Source organism: Sus scrofa, chromosome 13 (genome assembly GCF_054392235.1).
Source record: "Sus scrofa isolate SSC_HxYL_T2T_F1_AM1 chromosome 13, Sscrofa_HxYL_maternal_Yorkshire_Landrace_v2.0, whole genome shotgun sequence".
Taxonomy (NCBI): Eukaryota; Metazoa; Chordata; class Mammalia; order Artiodactyla; family Suidae; genus Sus; species Sus scrofa.
In genome coordinates, this window is record NC_139395.1 from 201,141,787 (window position 1) to 201,153,074 (window position 11,288).

Consider the following 11,288-nt stretch of genomic DNA (forward strand, 5'->3'; position numbering starts at 1 on the left):
TTTAAGAACCTCCAGGAGCACATCTGGTGCAGCCTCTATCAGACAACAATTGAGGCAAATTCTTATCACAAAATACAACAAGAAGAAAGAGCAATCACTTTAATAATCATTTCCTCTGCTACTACAGATCTTCATTTTAGTTTTACATGGATGTTCAAGGTAAATTACCACAATTTAATTTGATTTTTAAAGTGTTCTTTTCCCAAATAAATTATCTTGATTTAAACTGTGAAATGCTAGTGATAGATGCTTACAATTGATAAACATCTCTGTCAAATACTTTATCAATGCTTCTGCTTTTGCACAAGTTTTTCTTTTTAATATTTGTAAACTTCTTTAGTCATATTTTCTCAGGAAAGACTTCAATCACACAAAAAAGATTGGCGATGATTGTATACTCATCATGAAGAAAAGTACAGTGGTCTAGTAATTTACTTTAAGAATTCTTGAAGAACTGTATTAGATTTATTTAATAATCTGTGCTAGGCTCTTTTGTTAATCTGAAACTGTTGAAAATCCTTTTCAGCCTTTATTTCTATGACTTTCACTGGAATAATTAATATTGGATAGTGAACCTCTACAATATGAAAAGATGATTTTTCTTAATAAGCAGATCCACAGCAAAAGTTACCTCTTGCTTTCCCACGTCTATTTTATTTTATTTATTTATTTTTTTATTACAGTAGATGTGCTTTATCTACCAGCTGCTGAGATGTGGGGAAATCCCTGGATTTTTTTTTTCATTTTTTTTAATCATTCAAATGAATTTATTTTAAAATTGACTTTGAGGAGAAGTATAACTAAAGACTCAAGAATTTAAGCAGAATAATGTCCTTTTACTTTTATTATAAATGTCAATTTTACATTACAAGTTAAAATTAAATTAAAAATAATATTTTTCTAGGTATACCCCTTGAAAAGTTCCAGGAGCAATTTTAACCACAGATTCATCCAAACATACCAGATTCTTATTCTTCAATATTGTTTTTCTGCTAAATGGAATCATGGTCCCTTGCAGAAATGAATTCATCATGTTTGGAGTTTAAAGGTCCAAAGTAAGCTTAAAATGCATTTATATGTCAGAGAGCAAAATAACTTTCAAATTTAATTGGTTCCTATCAAACACCCAGACACTATGCCAACAAATGGTCATATTGGCTAAGTGGAGACTATTTCATTTTATTTTATATATTATTTATTTATTTATTTGCCTTTTAGGGCCACACGTGCAGCGTATGGAGGTTCCCAGGCTAGGGATCAAATCAGAGCTACAGCTACTGGCCTACACCACAGCCATAGCAACACCAGATCTGAGCCTCATCTGTGACCTGCACCAAAGCTCAGGGCAATACCGAATCCTTAATCCATTGAGCCAGGACACGGATTGAACTTGCAACCTCATGGTTCTTAGTCGGATTCGTTTCCACTGCACCACATTGGAAAATTTTAGATGAAAAGAATATTGACTGAATTTGTCTAAGTTACAGTGACAATGAAAAAAAATTGTGATTTCATAAGGAAACACACATAAAACTGTTAGCCAACATGTTCATGAAGATAATGGAATGAATCCAGTTGAGTCTTTCTCATCAGTTATTTTTTAAATCACTGACTAGTTTATTATACAAAAATGATCACAAAACTTAGTAAATGTAAATAAAAAAGAAAGCATTGTTCATATCTACTGATTTGGAACAAATTTATTGGACCATAAAAACAGTCAAGCTATCTGAAAGTCTTTTCTTTCTTTTTCTTCTTCTTCTTTTTTTTTTTTGATTTTTAGGGCCGCACCCATGGCATATGGAGTTTCCCAGCCTAGGGGTCAAATCTGAGCTGTAGCTGCTGGCCTATACCACAGCCACAGCAACACAGATCTGAACCGTATTTGTGACCTACACCACAGCTCATGGCGATGCCAGATCCTTAACCCAGTGAGCAAGGCCAGGGATCAAAATTGCATCCTTGTGGATGTTAGTCAGATTTCTTAACCACTAAGCCACAATGTGAACTCCAATATCCTGAAATCTAAAGGACATAATTTTAAGTATCTTTAAAAAATATTATGATCCTGGAGTTCCTGTTGGGCGCAGCAGTAATGAACCCGACCAGTAACCCTGAGGATGTGGGTTCAATCCCTGCCCTTGCTTCGATGGTTAAGGATCTGGTGCTGAAATGAGCTATGGTGTGGGTCTCAGATGTGTCTCGTGTACTACATTGCTGTGGCTGTGGTGTAGCTTAGCATCTGCAGCTCTGATTTGACCCTAGTCTGGCAACTTACATATGCTGTAGGTGCTGCCCTAAAAAGCAAATAAATAAATAAATAAATAATTTATGATCCTATAATTATAGAACAAGAGTGAAATTTTATCATGTTCAAAGACATTACATTTGTATTTTTTTAGGGGGCCAGAAGTTCCAGAATGGCAGAATAGCCCTATCGGGAGCTTAGTTGACATTCTCTAAGGTAAACAGTCATTTAACAGTGTAATATCTTGGGAACTATATCTAGTCATTTATGATGGAGCATGATAATGTGAGAAAAAGAATTTATGTATGTATGGGTGACTAGGTCAGCTTGATGTACAGTATAAAATTGACAAAACACTTTATACCAGATATGATGGAAAAAATAAAAATTATTTTAAAAAATAAACAACACTTTGAAGTCTCTAGAAATGTCACTTAGAATATACATCAAATGAAGAAACAGTTCATCAAGAAAATCTTCCTGGAGGGTTTCCTGGGGGTCTAGTGATTAGGAATCACACTTTCACTGCTGCATCCCAGGTTCGATCCCTGTTCTGGGAACTGAGATCCCACATCAAGCTGCTGCAAGCTGCAGCCCCCCCCCCCCAAAAAAAATAAAAATTTAAAAAGGAAAGAAAATCTATCATGTCATAGTAAAAACAGACAGTGTGTGTGTGGTGCTTGACCGCAATGTGACCCGTCCACCCAAAGCTTAGTGTGATGGAAGTTCTGGACCATGCTTCTGTAGCCAAGAAGATGAGGATTCTTTATCTACGTAGCTCCTAGGCTTAGGGCTACAGTGTTACCCTGGAAGAGACAGTATAGCAGCAACTCTTATACTAAGAAGCTCTGTTCCAGAAGATCTATGACAGCAAACTCAATTAAGAGGACCAGGGTTCACTTCCTCCACAAAGCCCACAAAAAATAGGGCAGGCCACAAATGTCTGGCTCCAATCACCCTGACAAAGCTCACACTTAGGGTGAAAGTTCCAAGACAGACTAGTTTCCTCCAAAGATCAGGAACAAGTCAAAGACATCTGCTCTCACCACTTTTATTCAACATTGTACTATTCTTCAATGAAATTAGGCAAGGTAGTGAAATAAAAGACGTTCGAATTGAAAAGAAAAAATTAAAACTATTTCTACTTGTATGTGACATGACCTTATACATTCTAAACAATAAACACTTGTAAACACACACACACATACATGCATGCACACAAATGAGAACATAAATAATCTCTGTGAGGTTACAGAATACAAGATTAATATACAAAATTAATTTTATTTATATAGACCAGCAATAAAATATTTACAAAGAAAGACAACAGCATCATGTTAAATAGCATGAAAAAGAATAAAATACTTATATTTAACAAAACAAACTGAAGACTTGTGTGCTGGAAACTATAAATCATTACTTTATTTTTATTTTTGTCTTTTCTAGGGCTGCACCTGTGGTGGATAGAGGATCCCAGGCTAGGGGTTTAATCAGAGCTGTAGCCACCAGCCTACACCACAGCCATAGCAATTCGGGATCCAAGCCCCCATATGCGAATTACACCACAGCTCATGGCAATGCCAAATCCTTAACCCCCTGAGTGAGGCCAGGGATCAAACCTGCAACCTCATAGTTCCTAGTAGGATTCATTAACCATTGAGCCACTATGGGAACTCCTATAAATCATTGTTAAAAGAAATTATAGGTCGATCTAAATAAATGACAATATATCCTGTGCTTTGGATCATAAAACAATATTAAGATGTCAATATTCCGAGATTTATGTACAGATTCGACACAATCCATATCAAAATCCCAGGTGTCCTTTTATTTTGAGACAGATTGATCCTAAAAATCCTAAAATTCAAATGGTTATATAAGTGTTATGGAATAAATTACATCCCCCCCTAAATTCATATGCTGGAGTCTTAGCCTCAGTATCTCAGAATGTGACTGTATTTAGAGAGAGGGTCTTTAAAGAGGTAATTTAGTTAAAATGAAATCATTAGGGTGGACACTGAATCAACATGAATGGAGTTTTTATGAGATGAAAAAATGTGACCACAAACAGACATCGAGAGAAGACCATGTGAAGCCACAGGGAGAAGATGGCCATCCACCAGCAAATGAGGAAGATTTCGAAAGGACCAAAAGCTGCTGACATCTTGATCTTAGAGTCTAGCATCTAGATTTTAGAACTTACTACAAAGCCTCAATATTCAAGAGAGTGTGGTACTAGTATGGAGTAAAGATGTACATCAATGAAATAGAATTGTACAGAAATGAGCCCTTATATTCCTGGTCATTTGATTGTTGACAAGGGTGCCAAGTCCTTCAACAGGGTGATTGCTGGGACCAGCTCAGCAGGATAGGGCTGAAGAACGGGTGCTGTGAAACTTAAGGAAAAAAGTTAACCTAAAACAAGACACAGAGACATTTATCTTAAGTAAAGTCGGGAACCGGGGGACTCAAGGTCTCAGGGACCAAGAGCACTGCCTCAAGAAACCACACTGTTTTTATTGTGCTCTTTAGGATTACGTCCCTCAAGTGAGAAGGGGGGTGTAGGTGCAGGATATAGGTTTTTTTAAGTTATTTTAAGAGTCACATAGCTGGTTGCTGATTAAGCTTTTATTCTTGCTTTTAGGCATTTAACAATCATTAGCATTTGAGGAAGTTTGGCTCAACTGTCTATACATAGCATCTAGAGAATCACCATTGTGCTTCTGCAGACTTTCTGCAGCAACCTAGGTTTGCACCTCAGTTCTTCTTGCTAATGCATATCCTGCTAATGACCCCTCATCAACCCCTTGGGGCCATGAGGCTCCTCTTTCTCTTATTCTTAAGAGGACATATCATGCTGTGTAAATGGAGGGCCAATCTGAACAGGTCTGGCGTGGCCAATCTGCACAGGTCTGGCGTGCCTAGACCAACGCATTATGTCCTCATTCAGCTGACCCTATGCCTTTAGGTCTTTGTGCCTAAGCTTAAGTCATTCACCAGCACTGCGACTGTTTTCCAAGCAGGAAGATGGGGTAGAGTAAAGCAGGACAAGATGGAGTTTTCAGCAAAGAGGCTAAGAAAATATTGTAGAAACATGTCTTGTGGTAGGTACTAATAGTCTTTTCAAAATATAATATTGAGGAATTCCCATACTAGCACAGCAGTAATGAACCCAACTAGTATCCATGAGGATGCAGATTAGATCCCTGGCCTCGCTCAATGGGTTAAGGGTTTGGCATTGCTGTGAGCTGTGGTGTAATTCGCATACAGGGCTGGGATCCTGCATTGCTGTGGCTGTAGTGTAGGCTGGCAACCACAGCTCTGTTTCCAGCCCTAGCCTAGGAACTTCCATATGCCATGGGTTCGGCCCTAAAAAGAAAAAAAAAAAAAAATGTTGTGACAACTGGATATATACACAGAAAATAAAGATATTGAAAATTTATTTTTTACACCTAAAATATGTTTCAGAATTAAATGTAAGAAGTTAAAATTACAGATATCTTAGGAAAAAACTTAGGAGTAAATATCCTTGACCTTGAGTTAAGCAATTGTTTCTTAGCTATGATACCAAAAGCACAAAGTGACAAAAGAAAAAAAAAGATAAACTATTCTTCATTGCAGTTATAAAATTTTGTGCTTCAAATGAATCTGTCAAAGAATTGAAAAAGCAACCCACAAAAGAGGAGAAATTCTTTAAAATTCATATATTTGAGAAGGAATTTGTATCCAGAATATAAAGAACGTATACAACTCAATAGTAGGAATATAAACCAATTAAAAATTGACAAAATATTTTAATAGAATTTTCCCCAAAGAAAGCATACAAATAGTCAATAAGCATATAAGAAACCATTCAATATTATTAATCAACAGGGAAATGTAAATCAAAACCTCTTTGAGATGGTATTTTATATTTTATGTATGCTAAGATGTTTATAATCAAAGACAGATAATAACAAGTATTGGTGAGTATGTGGAGAAATTGTTAGCCTCATTCATTCCTTGTGTGAATGTAAAAAAATCTTTGAGAATCAAAGGGTTTTAGAAAACATTTTGGCAGTTCTTCAAATGGTTAAATAGAGTTACACAAAAACCACACAAAACCTGTACATGAATTCATAATGGCCCAAAAGTGGAAACAACCCAGATTTGCATCAGTTTGTAAATGGATAAACTAAATCTGGTCTAGACATACAAAGGTATTATTTATCAATAAAAAGAAAGTACAGATAGAGGCTACAACAAGAATGAACCCTAAAACATTAGTAAAAGAATCTAGTCACAGAAGACCACTTATTGTATGATTTGACTTACTTGAAATGTTCGGAGTAGGCGAGTTTATAGAGATAGGAGGTAGACTGGTGATTTCCTAGGGCTAAGTATTTTCAGGGAACAGAGGGAAAACAGGGAACCACCGCTAATGAGTATGATGTTTCATGCTGTAGTGATAACTATATTCTAAAATTTGATTATTGGAGTTCCCTGGTGGTCCATTGGGTTAAGGAACTAGCATCATCACTACTGTGAATCTGGTCACTACAATTACAAGGCACTGATTCCTGGCCTTGGAATTTCCACATGCTGCAGACACAGAGAAAGAGGAAAAAAAAGCTTAAATTGTTGTGATGATTGTACAACTCTGTGACTATAGTATATCATGTGAAATATATCTAATTAAAACCTAAGAGTTCCTGTTGTAGCTCAGAGATAATGAACCCAATTAGAATCCATGAGGACTCGGGTTCCATCCCTGGCCTTGCTCAGTGGGTTAAGGATCCGGCAATGCTGTGAGCTGTGGTGTAAGTCGCAGACATGTCTCGGATCCCACGTTGCTGTGGCTGTGGCTGAGAATGGCAGCTGCAGCTCCGATTCAACCCCTAGGCTGGGAACTTCCATATGCCACAAGTGTGGCCCTAAAAAGCAAAAGAAAAAAAAAAACAAAAAAACGCAAAACCACCAAAACCCCAAAAAACAGAAAAACTAAAATTATGTAAATATATCTAATTAATTAAAACCTAAAAAGACAATTTTAAGACCTTTAAGTGAAAATGTTTAGGGTTAAAGGGAAAAAATTAAAATATTAATGTAGGAGCTGTAGTCTTCTGTTAGATGAACTAGATGGAATAACCAGAATCAATGAAGGTGGTCTAATGATCAACCTCTGAATTACTCAGGGTTGTTTACAGAAACAGAACCAATAGGATATATATATATATATTTATATATATATGAAGAGATTTATTATAAGGAATTTATACACATTATGGAGGTTGAGAAATCTCAGGCTCTTCTGTCTGCAAGTTGAAGCTCCTGATAGGCAGTGTTGGAAGACAGTGTAATTCAGTCCAAATCCAGGGTTATTATAGCTTAATCAGAATGTGCTATAAATGTGTGGATTTACGTATACACAAAGAAAAGAATGATGAGGAATACTTAAATTCCTCAACAATCAGTAGACGCTTATGTTGCAGATTCTAACAATGTAAATTTCTGCTGGCAGATAGTCTGTTTTTCTCCCTTAATGTTAAACTCTCGTTTGTTCTTTTGAACAAATACCATGGATCTCCTTTTCACACACTTATGATTTTTTCTTTAATTAATGTAAGTTTTACAGTATTTAACTGCCTTGTTTTCAAAGCATGTCCTTCAATACACTTTAAAATGCATATTTGACCTTACTTATTCTGTCATCTTTGCAAAATGTATATATAAATGTATATATTAAATATCTTTAGAAAACCCATATGCATTCGATTTTATTTCCTGGTGCTTCTCATGTTGTTAAACTGTATCTACTTCAGTCATTTTTAAAGTATATATTATTGGCCAATCCTTTTAAATTTGTGTATTTATGAGTAATAATTCTTTCCCTGTGGACCCCAAAATGACTTAGCCGAGTAAGAAGTGATTAAAGTAGCTTGGCTTTTACCTATTTATAAAATGAAGGCCTGTAACAGTGCTGTGTTAAGAAAAGGTGTGAAGTAGCCTTCTGGTTTTATCCTTCTGCTTTTTAATGACTATCTTCTTCCTGAATGCAGGTTTTTTTGTTTGTTTGTTTGTTTATTTTGTAGTTTTTGGCAAAAGCCCATATAGATATATGCATATATCTATAATACATATATAGATAGATAGAGAGATACAGATACTGAATATTTGTCTTCCCTGGGGAATTTACTTTTAAATTTTTTTGGCAATGCCCATGGCATACAGAGATTTCTGGGCCATAGATAGAACCCATGCCAAAGCAGTGACAATGCGAGATCCTTAACCACTAGTCTATCAAGGAACTCCTTCCTTGGGAGTTTTATGTCACTTACTTTTAAAAAGCTAGGGAAGTGTCATGGCTCTGAAGCAGACAAGCAGACAGATATATTGATGTCCTGTTTTAAGAAATTACATGCTCCTCCTTCTCCTGGTCATATAGGACAGAATATCAGATTATACTTATATATTCATTCCTATAATCATTTGTGAATATATTCAAAAGCATTTATTGACAATTAGTGAATAATGATTATTCTGTCAATTTGAAGTTAAGGAGACTTCATCTTGAAGTGAATGCCCAGTGGTTCGTTCTGTTATTTAATTATGTTAGCAAAACCATTTTATTGTTTTCATTTGTTTCAGTTATGGTTAACCCCTAATTTATGTTTAAATGCTTCATGTATCTTCTTACACATGCGCTACCTTGGATTTGACCCTATTCACTGCTACATCACTTTAACAATTATTACTTTTATTCTTTTTTGGCTGTGCCCACAGCATGTAGAAGTTCCTGGGCCAGCGATCGAACCTGAGCACAGCTGTGACAACATCAAATCCTTAACTCTCTGAGCCATAAGGGAATTCCACTTAAAAATTATTATTCAGAGAATGTATTACGCAGAAGAGTAAAGTCTATCTGCCTCTCCAACTAGAAAAGAGATCATGGGCTGTAACATAATAGATGTTTAAGAAACATTTTGTTTCTCTTCTTTATTCTTTTTTCTTTTGGCCATGTTGGTAGCATGTGGACATTCCCAGGCGACACAGCAGGTGACCCGAGCTGCAACAGTGACAAGACTGGATCCTTAACCCATTGAGCCACAAGTAAACTCCAAGAGACATTTTTTAAATAAATCATTGACTTAGCTGACTATGCATTCTTGTTGTAGTCAACTATTCTCCAAAGGAGCCTAAGCTTCTTTCCATGTACTTATATATTCAAATACTTATGTATGTTAGTCATGTTTCTTTAATTTGCTCCCTTCTTATTGAAATATATTTCACTTTCTTAAAGTTATTTGTAATCAATTCTCCTAATTTTTAATTATTCTTTGCCCAAAAGTAAGACTTAATTCTGAAAATGATGTATTATGCTTGAATATGCTTTAAAAAATGTATGCAAATTTAATTAAAGTAGAGAATTCTTGATAAGCTTTTTTTCAAAACAAGTTTATAAAACAGAGTGACATTTGGATCCACTGAAAAACAGATTTTTGTACAGGAATCCTTGATTCGAAGTAGTCTATTATTTTTAAGTCAGTGTATTTATTTTTGAAACACAGTTTGACTTAATATATTAATTACTATTAAAGGAAAACAATTATAAGTCTCCAGGATATTTTAAATATGTAATTTAAAATTTGTCATGATTATACTGCCCATTTTAATAATATTGTACTTGTTTTATGAATGTAATTTATTACAAATTATATTGCTTTTGTGACAATAAAATAAATTTTTTGGTGTTTGTATTAGTTTAAATTTTTCCTGATTTATAAACTATAAATTTCTGAAGTTTTGTATTTCTGAAGTTTTGTGTATAAAAATATTTATTGACTACTGTGGTTCACTACATAAGAATCACTTTTATTCATCAAATTTAAATTGACTAATTATAATATTGCAATATGTGGTAGGCAGATTAATCAGGATTTTTTAAAGAAGTCATAATGTTAATGTTAAATTGTATCATTGTTAATGTAATGTAATTAGATGGTTAGGTTTATTTTTATTTTTATTTTTTTTAGGACAGCACTCATGACATACGGAGGGTCCCAGGCTATGGGTTGAATCTGAGCTGTAGCCTCCAGCCTATGCCACAGCTTCAGGAACGCAGGATCCGAGTCACATCTGCGACTTACACCCACCTCATGGCAGTGCCAGATTCTTAACCCAGAGATGGAATCTGCATCCTCATGGATACTAGTTGGATTCGTTTCCACTGAGCCATGACGGGAACTCCCTAGATGGTTAGTTTTGATCCTTGATTATAGAAAACAAATGTGTAATATATAAAGTCAGAGGCAGTAAATGGAACTATTTTGTCATATCAGGTAAAAATTTTATTTGAATGACAACTTATGTAATGATAAACAATTTGCATAGGATGTAAATCATGAATCTAAGCTTTGTTGTCATCTTACATTTGACTGAAAATATCCAATGGAATATATTTTGGAAAGTTTTGATTTGATATAACAGCTTTTGATATACATAAAGTAAGCTAAAGCATACATATGTTATTTCAGTTTTATGAAGTTCCTTCATTTTACAAGAAACTAACAACAAACACTTATCTCTTTCCTTATTTCCATTTTCACTGTTTTATTTTACTTCTTGATCATCTTATCTCAGACTAGGATATCATCTACATTCTGGATGCCATCAGTCAACATTTCTAGTTATATCTTTGAAGCAAACTGACAGTTCTCTGCTGCTGCAATGTTTTTTTTTTCTTCTTCTGACTTTCCAGTGATTGTAAATTTTATTCCACTGTCAGATCATATTTCCTCTTTGTATCCACATTAATAATAATGGTGCTAAAATCTCTTTCAGAAAGAGGTAAAAATTCCTTACAATGTTAAACAAGGCCTTTCACAAATTAGCTTGAATTTACTTTACTAATCCAATCTTGCTGATATTTCTTTCTAACTTACTTAGCATCCCTCTAATGCTAATACTACTAGGAGTGAGCTCTGAATTGTGTCTTGGGAAATCAATTCTAGGCTATATCAGAAGCTGAATTTCTGGGAGTTCCTGTCTGGCTCAGTGGTGA

The 11,288-nt window shown here is 35.0% G+C and overlaps 1 long non-coding RNA gene across 1 annotated transcript; it reads left to right on the forward strand.

Annotated features, from left to right (window-relative positions):
- Positions 1-23: 23 nt before the first annotated feature.
- LOC146397838 (uncharacterized) lies at positions 24-9,486 on the forward strand. The gene is made up of 3 exons (XR_014822532.1): positions 24-159; positions 2,403-2,464; positions 9,255-9,486. It is a non-coding gene; the product is annotated as an uncharacterized LOC146397838 (long non-coding RNA).
- The last annotated feature ends 1,802 nt before the right edge of the window (positions 9,487-11,288 follow it).